Source organism: Protopterus annectens, chromosome 3.part0 (genome assembly GCF_019279795.1).
Source record: "Protopterus annectens isolate FY-2018-M chromosome 3.part0, PAN1.0, whole genome shotgun sequence".
Classification (NCBI taxonomy): Eukaryota; Metazoa; Chordata; order Ceratodontiformes; family Protopteridae; genus Protopterus; species Protopterus annectens.
The window spans coordinates 1,830,689,589-1,830,711,813 of record NC_056731.1 but is presented as its reverse complement, the minus strand read 5'-3'; the positions used below and the strand labels follow the sequence as shown (position 1 = coordinate 1,830,711,813).

At 39.9% G+C, this 22,225-nt stretch overlaps 1 protein-coding gene across 1 annotated transcript in view; it reads left to right on the top strand.

Annotated features, from left to right (window-relative positions):
- Positions 1 to 22,225, top strand: part of WNT9A (Wnt family member 9A) — a 707,942-nt gene that overhangs the window by 388,882 nt on the left and 296,835 nt on the right. The gene's annotated exons all lie outside the window — the stretch shown is intronic.

The following is a 22,225-nucleotide window of genomic DNA, read 5'->3' as shown; positions in this document are numbered from 1 at the left end:
CTCTTCTATTGTGTGAACAGGGAAAAAATTTAGAGGAAACAACTTTTCACTGTAGTCACTGATTCAGATTCTGAGTAGAGTATTTCTTCTGATATTTCCTTAGAAGAAATTTATTTTCCTGAAACCATATCCAGGATGAACTAATTTTTTCAATGAGAACATAATGACAGTCCACTATCTTTGAAAAAATATTATGATTTGTTACTACTGGAATTTCCACATCCAACTCCTGTACTTCCAGAATTGAAGAAGATTTTCATTACACACTGTAACATACATGGCAGTCAGCCCAGGGGTGTAGCTAGGATTTTCAAATTTGTACTGACAGCTCTCAAACTGCTACCCCCCTCCCCAGCCAAGCTACGGCCATTCTCGTAATTCACGGTTCGCTCTTTTAGTGTCGATGAAGAGGCATTCGCTGTAATGCCTCTTCAGTATTATAATATAAATTCACTCAAACTCGGTTCCTTGAATTGAAAATTAACCTGAAATGTCAGTTCTTTGAAACATGCAGCATGGTAGTTGGGGTAGAGACTTTATGCTTTTGTTTTCTGTAACTAAGGTACAAGTTTTGAGCTTGAGTAAATTACTAACCACCTGCTACCACTAACTAGGATGTTTCATTCACACACACACCCCTACCTACCTCTTAGTGCAAGAAATATGGACAAAGCCTAAAATAAACAGGGACAGATATTAAATAATGTTCTCGTGAACTTAGAAAGTTGCTAGAATAACAGGATTTGTGCTAGTATGAATTTTTCCAAAGGACATGAAGTCTGAAGCTCAAATGTATGTCATTATTTAGCAACTTCAGCCTTCAATGATTTTCTAGAAAATCACAAAATTTATGAGGAACAGACAAAAAATATGGGGCAAAAATCTGGACATTCTGCAAAATGTGGACAGTTGAGAGGTATACTACCTACCACACACACACACACACACACAGCCTCTCAACCTCTTACAGCAACAAACTCATAAATAAAACTGAGGCAAAGGCCCAAAAATAAGGACATTTTTTTTAAATAGTGCTCTTATAAACTTAGAAAGATAATAGAATAGTAGTAGGTCTTGCATCAGTACGAATTTTCTGAAAGGTATGAAATCTGAAACTGAAATGTCTGCATTATTTTCTAACTTCAGTCTTTAACAATTTGCCACTAATTTGCCAGAAAACTGCAATTTTATGAAAAACGGACCAAAAATGTGATGCAAAAATATAAAATTGCCAGACAATACAGCTGGGAACCTGTCAAAGGAGGGACACCATTTTAATATGAGCACAGTTAACTTAGAGCAGCTGACAAAATTAGAAAATCTACATGCATTTCTGAAATAAAAGTAATGTATAACTCTGATCATTACAGTTATTTATAAAAGTAAAGTAAGCCCTCTATGTTTTCTTCCAAAATTGCTATTTTGTGGAGGGATCATTAGGGGAAGAGCAACATTTTGAGCCAAAATCAGGGACAGTTGAGGTTTGGCTATGCCTAATTCTATAAAGCAATTTATTTGCATGTACCTCTCAACCTGTTAATGCAATAAATCTGGACAAGGCCAAATATATTGAGGGAACTTATAAACAGTACTAAAATTGCTATTGTATAAACTGGGACAGTTGATAGAACAGGTCTTATTTTAGCATGCATTTTTCTGAAGGTTATAAAGTCTGAAACTAGTGTCATTTAGTGACTTAATTCCTAAATCATTTGCCAGAAAACCACAAACTGAGGAACAAACCAAAAATAAGAAGCAAAAATCTATTCATTCTTTGAAAATCTGGACAGTTGGGAGGTATAGTTCAGCTGGGGCTGTCTAAGTTTGCCGCCCTTCCCCTCACAAAACCATGGTCGAATGGAGCCTCCCCCTGCAGCCATTCCAATGATCCATTACTTTGCTATTTCACTCCATTTACCATAAACACTAATGTGCATACTGATTTACTTCTATGATGATTTGAACTTCATTTGAAAGTTTTATTTTGCATTTTACAGCACAAACACTAAGACATCTGCTAAACAAACTTGGCATTAAAACATCTCTGCCCTTGAAACTCACATTCATTGAAACATTAAAACCCACATTCAAAGAAAAATACATTTTACCCGTGGCAGATAAAAATTAATTCTGGGCTGCTTTTAAATCATAGGCCCCTTGCATATGAAACATACATGTGCTCTTTGATACACCTTCCTATTGCTTTGAACATTTTTCCAGTAAACAATGAAACAAAACTGCCCAATTCAGAACATTTCCATCATAAAAGTCTAGTCAAACTTCTACAGTCCACTATTATCAGTAAATAATATGCACAATCTCTGAAGTAGTAAAAAAAGTCATCTAAATAATTCCACGTTAAATAAATCTAACTAATGAAGAGGTTGTTGCTAGCAATCACCTTTATATTTCATGACTTCACCGAAAAATAAAGTGTCTGATGCCCCTGAGGAATAAATTGCCTAAATTACATTAATAATAAGCTAGTAATATTGCAATAGGAAATGGATGGCAAACTGATAACAGGCTCATAGTTAGTGTCTTAACTTTCCGTACAGCAGCATTCACCCCTTATGGGAGTAGAACCAACAACCTTCTGCTTTAAAAGCAAGTACACAACATTTTGTGCTACTAGCAATGTGAGCCGACTTAGCATAATCAGCACTAAACTTCTCTTCCCCTGCAGCTCTCAGCTCCTTGTAAAATCTACACAATACTCAACTACATCTCAACTTCGCAGCACAAGAAGTCTGGAAAAAGCCAAATTTATTGGGGTGGGTCAAAAGGGCAAAAAACAGGAACACATTAAACATTGCTTGTATAATCTTGGAAAGCTGCTAGAATAAAATGCTGTGTTACCATCATACATTTTACTGCCAAGGTCACTGTGCAAAATAGTCAGAACAACATACCACTATGCCAAATCACCTGCTTTGTGAAAGAGAGGAAGACTGAAACTTAAATGGCTATCATTTAATTAATTCAGTTCTCACCATAGCTGTCAACCTCTTAGCACAAAACACCTGGACAAACCCAGTAATGAGGGAATACAGCCCTCAAACATATTCAGTGAATTCAGTTCTTGCCATAGCTGTCAACCTAAGCACAAAAAACCTGGGCAAAGCCAATAACAGGGTATTACAGTCCCAAAAATAAGGACAAATTTCAAATAGTCATAAATTTAAAAAAAATTGCTATAAAAAGGTTGTGTTACTATATATTTATTGCTAGAATAAAAAGTAGTTTTACTATGTCACAAACACAGGGATAAGATGCAGACTCCACACAGAAGGCACCCCAGCCAAGAATCAAACCAGAAAACCTATAGCTGTGAGGCAACAATACTGCCACTGCACCATCAAATATGTAAGGAAGTAAACATTCAGAAACCTGAAGTCTGAAATTTAAATGCCTGTCAATTTGTTAATCAGGACAGTCTGACTTGGAACAAAAAAAAAAACAATTCTCAGCAGAGGCCCAGGAAAAAATAATGCAGACATGTCTTTGTAACATGGGAGGACACAAAAGCAAACCCACACAAACACAGGGAGAAGATACAGACCCCCCCCCACAAAGAAGGCACCCCAGCCAAGAACCTACAGCTGTGAGGCATCAATGCTACGTTGCTACCACTGCACCATCAAATTTCAAGCATTGCAATATTTAAACACCACAGATATGAGGAATAGATCAGATCAAATATGAGGCAAAAATCTGCAATTTTTTTACAAATGGTGGTGGGTAGGAAATTCAGGTCTTTAACACCTGCTTACAAGGTACAGGGTTCAAGCCTGAGGTATTCCCTACCACACCACCATGAGTAATTACCAGTACATCCCATCCCACCTGGGGCATTTACACACACACACACACACACACACACACACACACACACACACACACACACACACACACACACACACACACACACACACACACACTATTACTCACCAACCCTCGGTTGCAAGACCCTTCTACATAACGTCCTTGAAGTGAGACCAACATCCTCCCGCTCGACCAACATAATGTGTACATCCTCCCGCTCGAAATGCATTTGAACTGGCGGCCGGAAATACATGCGTGGTGTGCGGTGAGCTCCATTCCGACTGGCTGCCCTGATGAGCTGACGTCATCGTGCAGTAAAGCGCGAAAAAACAAAAAAGCGAAAATTTAAAAAGCTACCCCCCTTCTAAATAAGTTGTACTGAATTCAGTATGGTGTGTATGCCTCCCGACGTCCCTGAATCAGCCTGCAGCCTCTAAGATGACAGATTGATTGCATACAGTTCCTCATATGACAAAATTCTACAGCAGGATTCCTTGCCAACAGGCCTAGAAAGTAGTTACATTTTTCATTTCCTTAGGAATGTCCTTATATATGTCTTTCCTCCCTTTCCACTGATATCCAAGGTCATTCTAAAGATTATGAGATTCAAAAGTACGTTCCAGACATTATTGTGTTGATGAACACAGCAACCGACACAGCAAACCAAAATTCAGATAAAAAACAACAGGAACCAGATCCAAGATTTTTATTGCACTTAGCGCCTTGGCTACAACAGCCTTCAAAGAGTACATTTTTTAATAAAACCTTCCCCTGTATATATACCCCTTGACAAACAGTCAAACAATAAAACAGTCAACATTTTCTACAGGTAAAATAAAATAAGCCTTCACTAATTTATCTCTAAGATTTTGCCCTCTTTTATATGCAATATAAGGTGTGCTACAAATAGTTTTATTCAAAAATTCATCATTCATAAGAAATTTCCAATAGTACTTAACTGTTTCCCAAATCTTTCCACTTAAATTGTACGTGGTCACAAAAAACATTTTTTTCACCACAACTCAATTTGTTTCTATTCCTAGCATACATACTCGTATTATTATGTATAGAAGGATTGGGTTCAGTTATTTTTATTAAAGATTATTTAATTAAATATTTAGTGTAGCATCTTTGTATAAACATAGAAAATGTCTGACACATTTGTTTTTCTAAATAGTATTACAAAGTCTGGATAGTCTCTCCATTTTACCATATGGTAGAGCTTTAATAGTATGCTCAGGATGGCAGCTAGTGCCATATAGGTACTGATTGCCGTCATTAAACTTACGATGGACTGTAGTTCTAAATTTTACTGTAACAATATAAATACAGTTAACTTCTCTGGCTGTTCCTTACCGATGACCAATGTAGTATATTGAACCTTGGGTTAAAGATTGCACTGACTGTGGTACCAAGATTACATATATTGAAGCAAGAAATATTTAAATTCATTAGGAAACCACATCTCAAATGTTTTTTAAATGTTTTTTTTATTGAACAAACTGATCAACAATGTGTTTATAATAACTTAGAAATAGTGAGTGAAGATGATAGCTTCTGTTCTTGTGTTTCTGATAATTTTAATAGTGGTATTGCTGCTAATGTATACTGTTTACTTGATACTAGTGCAGTTAGCTTTAAAAGTAAATTTATTCCCCCCTATAGAAATAATAATATTCGACAGTTTTCAGAAATGCTCAATTTTTCAATAAAAGAGCTTTATGAAGAATATAATAGAATGCCACATCACCAGTATAATATGACTAAGAAAGAATGGCTTGCCCTTAAAAGTCTTGCAGAGAGACATGATTTGATTATTAAGCCATCCAATAAAGGTAACAAAATTGTAGTTCTTCATTATTCACAATATTTTAATATGTGTTTCCAACATCTGAATGATAGAACGACATATGAAGTATGTGATATCAAGATGTATATGGAAGCAATGGACAAATTTTCCACTTTGATGGAGAAAGGGTGTCGCTTGGGATACTTTACTAAGAAAGATATTGATACTAAATTTAATATAGAGGGATGTAATTTAGCTGCTTTCTATTTTCTCCCAAAACTTCATAAAGATAACATTAACCCTCCGGGAAGGCCCATAGTATCTACCACTAATTATTTTTTACACAATATTGGTGTGCTTTTACATAATTTTTTGTTACCCTATGTAGAGAAACTTAGTTCTTATATTAAGGATTCTTTTGATTTCTTGGAAAAAATATTGGACATACAATGTAATTCTAGGATTTCCATAGATATATGTAGTCTATATACAAATATTAAACATGATGATGGTATTATGGCTTTACAATATTTTTTGGATGATAATCCAATGTCCCATTATATGGTTGAGCTTATTCATTTTTGTTTGGTTCATAATTATTTTAGTTTTAATAAGGTTATTTGCCATCAGCTACGAGGTACAGCCATGGGGGCACCTTTTGCCCCCTTGTATACTAATCTTTTTATGGCTAAGTTTGAGATGGATTATATTTATAGAAATAAGTTTGTACAGGAACATGTTTTATTTTATTTTAGATATCTAGATAATTTGATTTTTATTTGTAATGGTGGACTGGATAAAGTTCAAGAATTTGTATCTCAGCTGAACAATAATACCCAGAATGTTAAATCTGATGGTTTGCAAAGTGGAAAAGAATTTAATTTTTAGGATGTGCATTTAATTGGTATGGACGATGGCTCTATTAGAACTATAGTCCATCATAAATTTAATGATGGCAATCAGTACCTATATGGCACTAGTTGCCATCCTGAGCATACTATTAAAGCTCTACCATATAGTGAAATGGTGAGACTATCCAGACTTTGTAATAATACAGTTGATTTAGAAAAACAAATGTGTCAAACATTTTCTATGTTTATACACAGAGGCTATACTAAAGATTTAATTAAAGAATCTTTAATAAAAATAAGTGAACCCAATCCTTCTATACATAATAATAAGAGTATGTGTGTTAGGAATAGAAACAAATTGAGTTGTGGTGAAAAAATGTTTTTTGTGACCATGTACAATACTCTTAAGTGGAATGATTCGGGAAACAGTTAAGTACTATTGGAAATTTCTTATGAATGATGAATTTTTGAATAAAACTATTTGTAGCACACCTTATATTGCATATAAAAGAGGGCAAAATCTTAGAGATAAATTAGTAAAGGCTTATTTTATCTTACCTGTAGAAAATGTGTCTACATCTTTAAGGTACAAAGGTACTATGCCCTGTAATAATTGCAGTATATGCTGTCATATTGTGTCTAGTTTTTGTAGAATTAATGGAAAAACATTTGTATCTAGTTTTTGTAGAATTAATGGAAAAACATTTGTATCGAATACTATTTTTCTTGTGATACTGAGGGCGTAGTGTATTGTTTAAGGTGTCCCTGCAACCTATTTTATATTGGAGAGACCAAAAGGAAATTTAGAATTAGGTTGCAGGAACATATTAGAGGCATTAAAAAGTATAAATTGGAAAGTCCTATAGCATTACATTTCATGCAGGAACATCAGGGTGATAGTGGTTTGTTACAAGCAACAATTTTGAAAGATTGATTAAAAATATATTAACATACAAAGAAACTGTGTTTATTTTAAAATTTGATACACCAAGGGGGTTGAATAAGGAAATCAATTGGAAATGCTTGCTTGAATTGATGTAATTGTTTTATTACTTGATTGTTTTATTGTTTGATTGTTTGTCAAGGGGTATATGTACAGGGGAAGGTTTTATTAAAAAATGTACTCTTTGAAGGCTGTGGTAGCCGAGGTGCTAAGTGCAATAAAAATCTTGGATTTGGTTCCTGTTGTTTTTTATTATTGTGGTGATGCTTGTCTGTCCCACAGTGGATCTCTCTCTTTTTTTGGAAATGGCCCAAGACATTTACCACAAGCTTCTTTGCAGAGTGGGCCTACTCACACAAGGCAGACATTGTTTGATAAACCCCACTTGAAACAATTTCAGCTGTCTGGATGATAGAATTCTTATACCTTTTAGGCACATATTCATTGATGACATGCAGTAGGTGTTAATAGAGCAAAGAAAAGTACAGTTTTGTACCTACCATAAATGTAGATGTTCGAGGATCTCCATTGCTGCAGTCCTTACATATGGGTATTCCGCTGCCCACAATCGGCCCGAATACCAAAGGGCTAGAACCGGCGTCGGTCATCGGCGCCCGAGACTGACGTCAGTACATGCCAGTACAAATGCGCATGACCGACGCCATAACCTCAGTCTTTCTTGCCTCAGACGTCAGAATGCAAAAAACACCACCCAAACCCCAACCTAAAAAGAAAAGGGGGGGGAAGGAGGGAGGGAAAATTGGACTGCAGCAATGGAGATCCTCGAACATCTACATTTATGGTAGGTACAAAACTGTACTATGTTCTTCGTCTCCTATTGCTGCAGTCCTTACATATGGGTAGAATCCCAGAGCAACGGAAAAAAGGGAGGCTGGCCAACTAAATAGCAGTAGGGGCTGCTAACATGCCCTGTAAGATTGCAGTGGCAAACCCAGCCCTAGACCCAGAATAAAGAGGTAAATGATAATGCTTTGTAAAGGTATGTACAGAACTCCAAGTAGCTGCCTCTAGAATGTCTTTAGTAGCTATCCCTCTCAAAAAAGCAGTAGAGGTGGCCGTAGCCCTAGTAGAATGAGGCCTGATCCCAACTGGAACATCCTTGCCATGATGAGAGTAACAAAAAGCAATACAATGTCCAATCCACTTGGAAATAGTCTGTTTCGAGACAGCCTTCCATCGTGAAGACAAAGCAAATGAAACAAATAATTGTTGAGATCTTCTGAACTCTTTGGTTCTGCTCAAATAATACCTTAACTGCCTATGTACATCCAAAGAATGCAAAACTTTTTCCCCTTCATTTTGGGGGTTAGCATAAAAAGTAGGCAAATGTACAGATTGGTTCAATGCCACATTAGAAATCACTTTAGGCAGAAAAGTAGGATTAGTACGTAAGGAAACTCTGTCATTGTGAAAAATCAGAAAAGGTTCCACTGCCATGAGGGCCTGTAATTCAGATACCCTTCTAGCAGAAGTAACAGCCAATAAAAAAGCAGTCTTCCAAGACAACAACTGCAATTCAGCTGTAGCTGCAGGTTCAAAAGGAGGCAGAGTCAGCTTTTCCAAAACAAAATTAAGATCCCAGGTAGGAGTAGGAGCCCTCCGTGGGGGTCTTATATTCTTTGCCCTCTAAGAAACTGTTTAACCAATGGATGTGAAAATAAAGGAGGGTCACAATCATAGTGAGCAGAAATAGCTGCAGCATGCACTTTTACAGAAGAGAAGGACAAACCCTTGTCCAATAAAATAGTCAAATATTGCAATGTACAACTCAAATTATGCAATTCGACATCAAAGCCTTTAGCTGAACTCCAAAGAAAAAATCTCTTCCATTTACCAGCATAAACTTTTCGAGTACTAGGATGCCTGGCTTCCAAAATAACATCCAAAACTTGTTGAGGGAGCTGAAGGTCCTCCTTCTCTAAAACAGAATGCGCCAGGCTGTCAGGTGTAGGGATTGCACCCTGACATTGAGAAAATGATTGTCTTCCTGAGACAATAAGTGAGGAATCTGTGGTAATGGCCAAGGTGGTACATGAATTAGGCTCCTCAACAGAGGGTACCAATGCTGACGAGGCCAATCCGGTGCTATAAGGATCATGCAAGGTTTGTCCCTCCTGACTTTCAACAGCACCTTTGGAAGAAGAGGCAAAGGAGGAAAAGCATACACGTGAAGGTTGCTCCAACTGAAGGATAGTGCATCTATTTTCCAGGCTTTTGGATGAAATAGCCTTGTGCAAAACAGTGGCAGTTGGAAATTCAGAGGAGAAGTGAACAGATCTATGTCTGGAGTTCCCCAAGCCATTGTCAACTGAAGAAATACCTGAGAGTCCAATTTCCATTCGTGAGGATCCACAATCTGTCTGCTCAGAACATCTGCTAAAGAATTTTGTGTTCCTGGCAGAAACTGTGCTCGAAGAGTGATGTGCAGATTCAAAGCAGTTTCCCATAACAGCATTGCTTGTCTGCAAAGAGGGTAAGAATGAGTTCCCCCTTGCTTGTTGATGTACCACATGACAGTCGTGTTGTCTGTTCGAATCAACACCAGTCCTGGTTGAAGTAGGCTCTTGAATCCTTCCAAAGCAAATTGAACTGCCAGCATCTCTTTCATGTTGATATGCAAGTGAAGTAGCTCTGGGGGCCAAAGGTCTTGAATCCATTTTCTTCTGAAATGAGCTCCCCAGGCTGACTCCGAGGCGTCTGTCGTCAATATCTGACTTGCCTCTGGTTGGGTCACAGAGAGCCCCTTGTTTAGGTGACATTCCTGAGCCCACCACAGAAATTCTCTCTGAATGCAAGGTAGAATCCGAATGACAGTGTCCAAATCGTGGCAGTGTTGAGTCCAAACACTTTTGAGATACCATTGTAGCTTCCTCATATGCAGTTTGGCATTGGGAATTACTAGAATGCAAGATGCCATGAACCCCAAGGCTTGAAGGACTGTCCTTGCAGTCAGCCAGGACATTACTGATAGCTGTTGGAAGTATAGGTGAAGAATTCTTTGTTTGTCCGGGGTAAGAAATGCCATCTGAGCAGCTGTATTCACTTTCACACCCAGAAAACATATCTCCTGTGAGGGTACTAGACTGGACTTTATTTTGTTCACAGAATACCCTAGGCATCTCAAAACTGTCATTACATACTTCAGATGTTGAAGAAGTTCGTGCTTGCCTTGAGCCAGAATCAAACAGTCGTCCAGATAAGGATAAATTTGAATTCCTGTCAGTCTGAGAAAAGCTATTACTGGAGCCAGGACTTTTGTGAATACCCTGGGCGCAGTAGACAAGCCAAAGGGCAATGCAGAGAACTGATAATGCAAATTCTCATTCCGAAATCTCAGGAATTTCCTGCAACTGGGCCTGATAGGAATGTGAAGATAGGCCTCTTTGAGATCCAGAGTCACCATCCAGTGATCTTTGCCCAGCATAGGTAACAGCTGTTGCAGTGTTAACATCTTGAATTTTGGAATTTCCAGAAAGGTATTTAGAATGGACAAGTCCAGAATTGGTCTCCAAGTATTTCCTTTCTTTGGCACTAAGAAAAGACGGGAATAAAACCCTGTGCCTCTTTCTGCAGAAGGTACTTCCTGTATTGCTCCCAACTGAAGCAGAGAAGAAATTTGTGTCTGTGCTTCCAGTCTTTGCTGATGAGGCACATCTGGCATACCTTTGAAAGGAGGGAATGTGTGAAAATAAAATTTGTAGCCTCGATTTATTATGTCCAATACCCATTGGTCTTGGGTAACCAAATGCCAATTCCTTTTGAAAAGTCCCAGTTTTCCTCCTAGAGGGGCTGCCAGCAAGGCAGAGTCCGGCAGCTGAAGACACGGGTCATTGGGTCTGTTTCCGAAAGGACTGACCCCTGCCCTCCCCAGCAGAAGGGGCAGAAGAACTCAAAGACCTAGAAGTAACAGGGCCCTGAGAGGAAGCCCTACCTCTACCTCGCCTCGACCTGCCCCTAGATTGATAATCCGAAGAGGGGAAAGACCAACCCTTAGCAGGCCAATTCCTACTGAACTTAGGGGGCTGAACCTGTAAAAAGTCCTTAACTGTCTGCATAGACTTAGCTTTTTCCTCCAATTTTTTCAAAACTGATTCTACTGGAGGACCAAAAAGAACATCAGATTGTAGAGGAGCATCCATAATTCGAGCCTTAACATGCTCCGACAAGGTCTGATCTTTAAGCCAAGCATGCCTGCGAACAACTGAACTAGTAGCAGCCACCCTGGAAGAAGCCTGTAAAGCATCAAAACCACACTGCAAAGAATGCTTACCAACTTGGTCTGAAGCATGCACTAAATCCTGAAGCTCCTTACATTCAATACCTTCAGCTAAAGCATCTACTTTACATTTCAATTGGCCCAGCAAATAATTTTGATACCGGAGCATATGAAACTGACAATTTAAAGCTCTCATAGCCAAAGTAGAAGAGGTATACAGTTTTTTACCCCACCTATCCAGGGCCCTAGCATCCTTGTCCAGAGGAACTGGATTCTTAACCACAGAAGCCCTAACACCTTTGGGGCCTTGAGTAATAGTTTCTGGATCAGCCCTAGGACTCTTATATAAGTACTTGTGAGCTTCCGGAACCCTGTAGTATCTATCTGGTTTAACCAGGGCAGGAGGCAGAGAATCTGGGTTAAGGGCAGCCTCAGAAAATACATCCTGAACAATATCCAGTACAGGGGGAATAGCCAAGGGCCTATGCTGAGGCAAAAACAAGAATTCTCTTAGCCTTTTACGAGAATCAGAATAATCCTGGCCCTCCCATTTGAAATGTTCCCTCATGGAATGCAAAGTCTCAGAGAAAGAAAAATCTTCTGGAGGGGACACAGAGGGAGTAGTGTCCTCAGCCTCCGAATCAGAATAGGGAGGGAAATCCTGAAGTTCTTCCACAGAGGAATCTGACTCATTGGAAGACTGAACCAAACCCTCCAACTCTGTCTCTACCCTGGGCCTCTTCGCAGGGGGGGGCATAGAACCCCTAATTAAAGTAATCAAATCTTCAGCCATTTTTAACATGTGCTTCCTAGGAGCTGGACCCTGGGGACTAGCACCAGCAGGGGCAGACTTAGACTTAGAATGGGCTTTGCTTTGAGAAGGAGGAGGCCTAACTACCCTATGAGGGGAGGGAACCACAGACATCAGAGAAGCACCCTCAGCCTGGCCTAACACAGGAGAAGCCACTTCCTGTAGTAACAAAGGCTCCCCTTGAGACTCAGGTAAACTTTCAGAAGGAGCCGCTGAAGTAGCCAGTGGTACTATAGAACCGGCGTCCGGAGTGGACGACTCATCCTGTTTGGACCGCAAAGACTTTTCTTTGCGTTTCTTAGAAGAACCAGTCGTCGGAGAATCCGACGGCATGTTGTAATTACAACGTTTACCAAACACCAGCCTAGCACAGTCCAACCGACGTTTAATAGTACACTTGTTAAAAGTAGCACAAAAGCGACACCCAACAACGTCGTGCTCAGGCCCTAAACAAGGAATGCATAAGTGAATGGTAATCCCTATGAGGAATCTGTTTCCCACAAGAAATATAGTTATTAACTTTTTCTGACATCCGTCAATACTGAGGCAAGAAAAAGACAAAAGTGTCCCCAACGGGGTACTTAGCCCAACTTGGTCTCCGGTCTGAAACTCGAAAACCGACAATTCCAGCACACCGAACGGCACTTGCAAATGCTGCTTCTGCTTAGGACCATGCGGCAAGAAAGACTGAGGTTATGGCGTCGGTCATGCGCATTTGTACTGGCACGTACTGACGTCAGTCTCGGGCGCCGATGACCGACGCCGGTTCTAGCCCTTTGGTATTCGGGCCGATTGTGGACAGCGGAATACCCATATGTAAGGACTGCAGCAATGGGAGACGAAGAACATCTTGCTATTAGGAAATCATATATTAGTACATGGAAAATGCTGCCAAGATGAGAACCAGAACCTTTTCATGGCTAGTATTTCTCTGGTTGTACAATATTTGTGTGAGTTGTTATCCTCTAGCCTTATTTATGCCAATGTCAAAGTTCATTTGTTGGCTATTTCAGCATGTCTGCCCATGTACTTTCAACATTCCCATGTAAAAAAAAGAAAAATTGAAAGGGGTTCTGTGTATCTGGTCACCTACAAAACAGGTGGCTTCTCTCTGGGATCTTAACTTTATGTTGGAAAAATTAACTTTTGCTTCATTTGACAGGTTTATCAGGATGATTTGAGGTTCATAACTTAGAAAACAATCTAGATTCCTTTTCCAGGTGTAGAGCAGGTTTTGCTAGGACCATTCTCCAGGGACTTCTAGGCCATCATCCTTCCTCCTCCCAATCAGTCTAAGCTGAGGTAGTCTACCCAGAATAAGGCTGCTGCAGCAGTGATCAAATAATGAACATAGTGCAGTTGTGTGAGTAAACATCATAACAGTAGATGTTTGAACTATCATTGCTGCAGCAGCTACTTCCTCCCCCCATCCTCTTTATTTTGTTATATTTTTTGTTGCCAGAGTGAGCACACTGATTTTTATTTACCTAGCATTTTCCTTTTTCAGGGCTGAACCTTCCTCTTTCAGTTGGCAAGAAAGCTGTAAAAGGCTTGGTGCCCAGACCATTGATTTTCTACAGCTCTGCTTGAGCTGTCAGTAGTCTGAGTGTGCGAAAGGTACTCTTAAGATCTTTAAGCAGGCTGGCTGTTATATCCGGAGCAGGATATAAATCATGTAGCTAAGCCTACATCAGCAGTGATCATTCAAACATCTACTGTTATGGTTACGTTAACTTCCTCACCGGTACATTTTGCCCTAGTATTTGGTGTATGTAATCTTAAATTTTATTATGAATTTCTTGGGCTGACAGATTTAGCATCTTGCTACAATAAACCCTCAGTTAATCGGAACTCAAGCAACTGGCAGTCTCAAGCAACCTTGCAAAAAAATACCGAAGAAATACAGGACAATTTTTATGTGTTGCACTTTCTGCCCCCCCCCCCCCCCCCCCCCCAGAAACATAGCTTACAGTTTTAGAGTTTTAAAAAGGAAGATAGGAATAAATTCCCTCTCTCCCCAACCTGAGAACAAGTCAAACCAAACAAATAGTATAAAGTACAGCCTGTTTTTAATAGTAACTCTCAATCAACCAGTACCTACAGTTATCAGGCATCTACCAATTCCCATGGGTGCCAGTTAACTGAGAGTTTACTGTACTTGTATTTCACATTATTTTAGTCTCAGCAATTGCTTCATGTGTAATACTCCTGCATTTTGTTTTAAAGTCTGCCTGTCATCACCACTGTAATATCAGACTGAAAACTGCTAAGATCCAGTGTGTTCATTTCTGTTTTTTAATTACTTTTGATGAGTATTTTCATCAGTTTCTACTGTTAAACACACACACACACACACACACACACACACACACACACACACACACACACACACACACACACACACACACACACACTTCCTCATGCTTGTTTAGAACAGTTAGCGGCATTACAGTCACAGTACTTAATTTAAATTTAGGAGCAGGTAGAGACTGGATTCCATTTGTTTGTCAGTACCTGGAAAGCATATATACATTGTGTTCTTTGGAATGGTAGAGCATAGTAAGACAAATATCTACATAACAGTAACTGCTATCGGTGACTGGTAAGAAGTAGGATTATTTCAGTTTCATAACTTATTTCCCATATTTTGTACTTACCAGTATGCAAGAAAAACTGCATGTTAAGATTAAATAGATAAAATCAGACATAAACGACCAAAAGGGAATATCATGCTTCATACCTCTCAAGTGTACCTCATTACGAGGAACGTACCTCATTTGGGGTCTTAAAAAGTTCATGTTCCTCGAAGTTCCTCAAAGTTCCACATTGAAAGAGTCTGTCACACATTCAGTGTTAGGAATTTTTTTAAGTGAAATCCATGGTAAATAGAAATTAATCATATTGATTCATTAAAGGATCTTCTTTATAAGTAAAACCAGCATATTTAACCATCCTATGACCTTCCTAGTTGAAGTTGTTAGTAAGCCATTAGTATGTGTTCCACATTTTGCCCATTTGTTCCACATTATAAAGGTGAGTGTTCCTCATTTTGGCGATGGAAGGTTGAGAGCTATGTGCTTGGCAAAAATATTGCAGTTTGCAGCATAGCACTGCCTGGAGTGAATAGGTAAAATATTAAAGTTTATTTTTATAGCTGGGGTAAAAGCAAGCAGGGGCAGGGAAACATAGTCTATACTTGTATAGTGAAGATGAATTCATACTGCTCTTGAAATGGCCACCTTTCACTTGAAAGAATTTTTTTTCTTAGTTAATAACCTTGAATAATATTTATTCATACTTAAACCTATACTATACATTTTGTATGAATACAAAAACAGTCACTACTGCTCCAAAGACACACAGTCTGAATAATCCAACCAAGTTATCAGTAGAAGAAAGAGTGACTAGTGTGTAGGCTGGTATTCTTATTTTGTATTCGGAATATAACAGTTAAGAATTCCCAAAATATACGTTGCACTTTACATGCAACTGTACCTTTAGAAATAATAACAGTACTTAAAGGATTTTTATGGTATTTTGCATCAATATGCAGTAATACTATGCAGTCAACAGTACCTTGTTTTAGAATAAATGCACACGTAGCTGTTCTCACATCTCCTTAGTAGTGTGCATATATATAACTGATTCGCTCAGTCGGTATTCACCTCTCTAAGCGTTTTCACCAATAAACCTCGTCGAATAATTGTAGCAGCAAAAAACCAAAATCTACAGTTCCAAACCAGTAATTCCAAGACAGGTAATTCACGGTGTCTGAAACAATGTAATCCAAGTAGTATAATTCCACCAATGCTATTCCTATGATGTACGTTAGGTAAATACACCACGCAAGTATCTTGAGATAAATAAGAGCTTTTTATTATACAGAATGGTCGACAAACAATCACGGCTAGCGCTTTCACCTACTGGCTTCCTCAGTTGGCTTGTGGCAAGGTAGGTATCCCATAGTGCACTAGTAAGAATCACCAGATCTTGTTTGCCGTGTCTGCGAGTTCTGAAGTGCTCTCGTTCTTGGCCATGGCTAAGTTGGATTTTTCCTTCATTATTATTGTTCATAGTGATATTTTTGTCATAACAGTATTAGCTTAGTTTATATAGCTTAGTCAAAGATATTATAGACAGGAATAGTAGTGTGTTTTTTCAAGTTGTGTAGCTGTTATTGAGAACTTGTTGGCCGTTGCTTCCGCAGGTTCATTTTGTTCCCTGAGTGGTATTCCTTTCTTGTGTGCTAGTTTTTGCTATATTTACTCTTCTTTGGGCAGGTCCATGTTTGGCTTAGGACCTATTCTAATATTGAATTTTTCACTAGAATAGTACTATAATTGATAGCTGTGTGCAGTGTCTTTACTAATTCTTATTAGCTAGTAACTAGCATGTTGTTGAATTTGCAATTTTTTGGTAGCTTTTTTCTTGACTTAGTTTCTCCTCTGTTACAGCTAGGTCCATTTAAGTTAGAGGACCTAGTCCTCTATTAACCTTTCTGGTGTTGTTTCCTCAGCAGGGCAAGGCCAGTATAAGTTAGAGGACCTAGTCCTCTGTTTTTGCTTGTCTTTGTGTGTTGTTCTTGACAGGGCTAGGCCCGTTTAAGTTAGAGGACCTAGTCCTCTATTGTTTTTCCTTGTGTGCAGTATTCTTGCAGGGCTAGGCCCATTTAAGTTAGAGGACCTTGTCCTCTCTTTCTGCCTTCCCTTGTGTTTCTGTTTGAGAAAACATGTCTAAGAGTCTAAGGATCATAAACCTTCAGGTTTTAAAAAGTGTCTCAAATGCTCTCAAAAAATGTCAATAACTGACGGACATAGTAATTGTGTTTACTGTAATACGAAAACCGAATTGAGCAAAGCAGAGTAAGAGGCTCAAATCCTTGTAAAACGTACCACTCTTTATTGCACAAAAATCAGAGAACTCCAAGGTCTAGTTGGAGTTCTCATCCAGTTCTCTGATTTTTGTGCAATAAAGAGTGGTACGTTTTACAAGGATTTGAGCCTCTACTGCTTCTCAATCTTTCTATTTAGACTGTTGGGAGCAATTGGTTCCATCGCTTTTTTTGGTAATTGTGTTTACTGTCTCGGTGCCATACATCTTCAGGAAACATGTTCTTTCTGTCACTCTTTCAGTTCTCGAGTTCTCCAGGAAAGGAAGAACAAACTGATCCTGAAAGGTCTCCTTAAGCCTTCTTTTGAGGAGGATTTAGCCAGCTTTTCATCCTCACATTCCAGATCTCCTTTTTCAAAAAAAGAGAAGGTCAAGTTGGCCAAGAGACATTCTCCCACACCGACTATTTTATCTGGACCTCCTCAGAAAATCTCAGAATTGGACAAAACTTTTACCTCTTTGGCTCCATTGCCCTCGGAGCTGGTTGAGGTTATCGATATTGACGCTCCAGTGTCAGCCCCAAGGTTTTCTGAACCAACTACTGAACATTTACCTTGGAGCCAGTCTAGAGAGTTATTGCTGGTCTCCCCAACTCTCAGATCTCCCATTTGGCAGAGATCTAGGTCACCTACCTTATCTTCCAGATCCTCCAAGAGTTTTTCTGAAGAGGATGTATATAGAGTAGTGTTTAGACTATTGAAGTCGTTGGTGCTAGCTAATTTGTTGCTGGCTCCAACCTAATAGATTCCAGAGCCGTCTAAGGCCGTATTCCCTTTTGCCGTTCCTCCTTCAAGCCTTGTTGGTCCTTTGGAGCCAGAGCTATCAGTGCCACTTGTTGTGGAACCCTCAGTTCCTGCACCTCTCGTGTCTGTCTCGGAGCCGAGTTCCTCTCCGACATCTTCGGCACCGTCCTTGGTGACTAGGAGCTGAAGCTCACCAGTCGGCCCTAACAGGGGTGCTTGGACCCGGACTTCTTTGGTTCCGAGCCTACCTCTCGGTGCATCGGCTAGGCTGAGCTCGAATCCTACATCCGTGTCAGAGCCGATCACTTTGGAGCCGAGGGCTACTTCCATTTTCTCGGAACTGGGACTGTCCTCGGAGCCAGAGAGGTCTGCATTTGAGATGATGAGGAGTGTGCTGTCTAGGTCTTCAGCTTCGCACAAGGGTACCGATGCTGTTTCCCCTTAAGCTCCGACCTCTGTCTCAGCACCATCTCTCTCTTGGCAGCAGAGACCAGCAGCCTCAGGAGCCCCCGTTGGGTGGCCCCCAGTGTTCCGAGACCTCCCCAGAATACCCTTCTGAGGAACCCCCTTGGAAGAGAACTTGCAAGAGGAAGCATGTAGACTCCCCTGATGAGTCCATCACCTCTGACACTGACCTCGAGGAGTCAGAAGGGTCCCCTAGGTCATCCTCTGATGATATCTCCTTTGCAGATATCTTAGAAATCCGGAGACAAGAAAAGGTATGCTAGTGTCTAAGATTACATTATCAAATTGGATCTCAAATTGTATTTCATTTATTTACTCTTCCAATGGCAAGGAACTCCCGTTTAAAATTAAAGCTCATTCTACCAGATCTGTATCCACATCTGCTGCTTTTCAAGCCAGAGTCCCAGTTGACAGTATATGTGCAGCAGCAACTTGGGCTACACCTCATACTTTTATTACTCATTACAAATTGGATTTGGCCTCTAGGGGTAAAGCCTCCTTTGGTTCCACGGTTCTTAGGAGTATATTCTCGTGAGCCACCCAAGAAAAAGGTGCTAGGGACACTGTCCCATATGTAAGAATGAAGGCGAGATAGTACTACAGAACATAAAGAAGTTATGTACTCACCATAATGTTCCATGTTTGTAGTCCATCTCGCCCTTCATTCTTACGAACCCACCCACCTACCCCTGTTCATGTATCCTTGGAGGATCTGGAGACAAGATAGTATTTTATCTTCTGTAGGGTGGAGACCTTTCATCTTTGTTGTTCCTTGTGGAAATACTTTTTAGACAGCAGCAAACAAGATCTGGGGATTCTTACTAGTGCACTATAGGATACCTACCTTACCACGAGCCAACTGAGAGACTTTGAGCTTTGTAATCGGACGTGTCGGAGCCGAGGATCGGCTCCAAACCCATATGTAAGAATGAAGGGTGAGATGGACTACAAACATGGAACGTTATGGTGAGGGGATAACTTCTTTTTAATTTCAATCCTACTCTTTCTGACAAGGATTGGAAAAGTATGGATAAGTATGGGAAAAAGTGTATGCTTCTGCAACTTTGATTTTCAGAATTTTGAACTGTCAGGCTTATGTGTTAACATTTATTCTGACTAACTGTGAAAGTATGAGGAATGTTTTGTCGGCAGTTTCTTCTGCTTTAAATAATTTAGTTTCTTCCATTTTACATGTAAGTACTTGTTTTACAGTGTGTGTGTGTGTGTGTGTGTGTGTGTGTGTGTGTGTGTGTGTGTGTGCGTGTGTGTGTGTGTGCGTGTGCGCGCGTGTGTGTGTGTGTGTGTGTGTGTGTGTGTGTGTGTACTCATTTAATACTTTTTCAAGGGCAATTGTCATTGGTACTGTCCTGAAGAGGTTTGCCTAACTGCATTCTCAGGACCTCCTGGATGATGAGAAAAATGAGATTTTAAACTCTCCTTAGAACTTTTAGTTTTGGTTCCTCTGCTGCAGAGGTTATCAAAAAGTGTGATAAAAAGGGTAAGTTGGTACAGGGAAGCTTTCGATTTTTCAGACCTCTTTTTCCTAATTTTTAAAGTATTCTCTTACCTTTTATGCAGTTTCAGCAAAAAACAAAATGAATAGCCTCACCAAAATGCAGGTAAACAGACATTTAAAAAGAAATGGCAGGGGATTCCAAAAAGAATTCTGAACCCATCCCCAAAACCAAGGATAATCCAACAAGTCAGAGTGACTACTTAAGGGAACTTGTTCCCCCTCCCACCCTGGCAGTCCCTTTTACCTTTCAGAAAATCTGATTCTCCACTTTTCTTTTTAGCAACAGATAGTTTCAGACAAATGGGTTCTGAAGATCATTTGTCAAGGTTTCAGATGGCAGTGGGAGGAAATCTCTCCTTTTCAGGGGATAATTCTTCAACCACCAGACTCCCCAGTTTCCCCCTGTGCTTCAACACATGCTGTCTCGGGGTGTGATAGAACCATTTCCTCCTTCCCAGGTTGGGAAAGGGTTTATTCAATGATGTTTTAATGCCAGTGAAAGAAGATGCTTGGAGACCAGTTCTGGATCATTCTTTCCTAAACCTGTTTGTGGTAGTGCTCATATTCAAAATGCTGTCACTTCACAACCTTTTGCCTCTTCTTCCTCATTTAAGTAAGTTTCCTGGTAACACTAGAGTTAAAAGATGCTTATCATCACATCCCGATATCAGGTGTTTCTTAAGGTTTCTCGTGTCTGGATCACATTATCAGTTCTCTGTGTTACACTTTGGGCTATCCACTGCACCAGGAGTGCTCTAGCTGCAGTTATAACTCATTGCATGCTACAGGGTATCCACATTTTTCCATATTTAGACAACTTACTTATCTTTGCAGGATTTTTTTTTTTAAAGTGTCAGGAATCTCACTTGGGTGAGGGATCTCTTACACAAGTTGGGATTCCAAGAGAACATTCAAAATTCTTTTGTAGCTCCTTCACACAGGATAGTGTTCCTGTGGCATCAGCTAGACACTTCAGTTCAAAGAGCTTTTTTCCCACATGAAAAAATAGATCTGTAGCTATTTCTAAGGTTTTCCAATCAAACTTCGGTCACTGAGGAAATACTTTAGGATTTTGAGTCTCATGGCCTCTATGATTATCATCATACCCCTGGCAAGACTCCACATGTGAAGATGATGTGGTACCTGAAGTCACTTTAGTCCTAGAAGCAACATTCTTTGTCTTTTCAAATCCCAGTGCTGGTATTTGTCAGAAAAGAAATCATTTTGTGGAGACAACAAATGTCCCTAAACCAGGTCACCCATTCTTCCTCCCCTGATCCAAAGCAGACACAGACGCTTCAGACTTTGCTTGGAGAGCAGTTTCAAGAGGGATAAAAGTGCAAAGTGTGTGGGACACCAAGGACAGATTCAAGCACATCCGTGTAAAATAAATGCTTGCCCTTATCAAACACTCAATTTTCTGAATCAAGTTTGGTGCCCTGGACCTCTTCAAGCTGTTACAGGCAACACCACAGTCATGTGGTACATCATCAAGCATGAGGAAACCAGGTCATACCCCCTTTGCAGACTAGCCATGTTAGCTTAGGTTATAGCTTCACACTACAGTCATCCTACATTCCATCAGAGCAAAACTAGACAAGGGAAAACCTTAGCACATGAAAACTAGATTGGAGGTCTTCCAAGATTTGATCATCAAGCAGACATTTTTGCATTCTCTCTGAACAATCAGGTGGCAAGATTGTGCGCCAGAATTGCATGCAAGAAGGCATTGAAGACAGATGCCTTTTCTTTTTCTTGGAAAGGAATGGTCCTGTATGCTTTTCCACCCTTTCCACTGATATCCAGGGTACTTCTGAATATTAAAGAAATTCCCCACAATCATAGTGGTGACTCCCTTTGGCCCAGGCAACAGTGGTTCTCCCATCTTCTGGAAGTGGCCAGGGACAATTATCACAAACTTCCTGTCAGATTGGATCTACTCACAGAAGATCAGGGGTGTTTGATACATCCTGAGCCAGTCGACTTCAACTGACTGTCTGGATGACAGTCTTTTAGACACCTTTTTCCTGAGGACATACCACAGATACTAATGGGGTCAATGAATCCTGAAACTAGGAAAACATATATTAGCAAATGGAGGAGATTTTCTAGTTGGTGCCAACAACATAACCAGCTCCCGGTCAGGGCTAGTGTT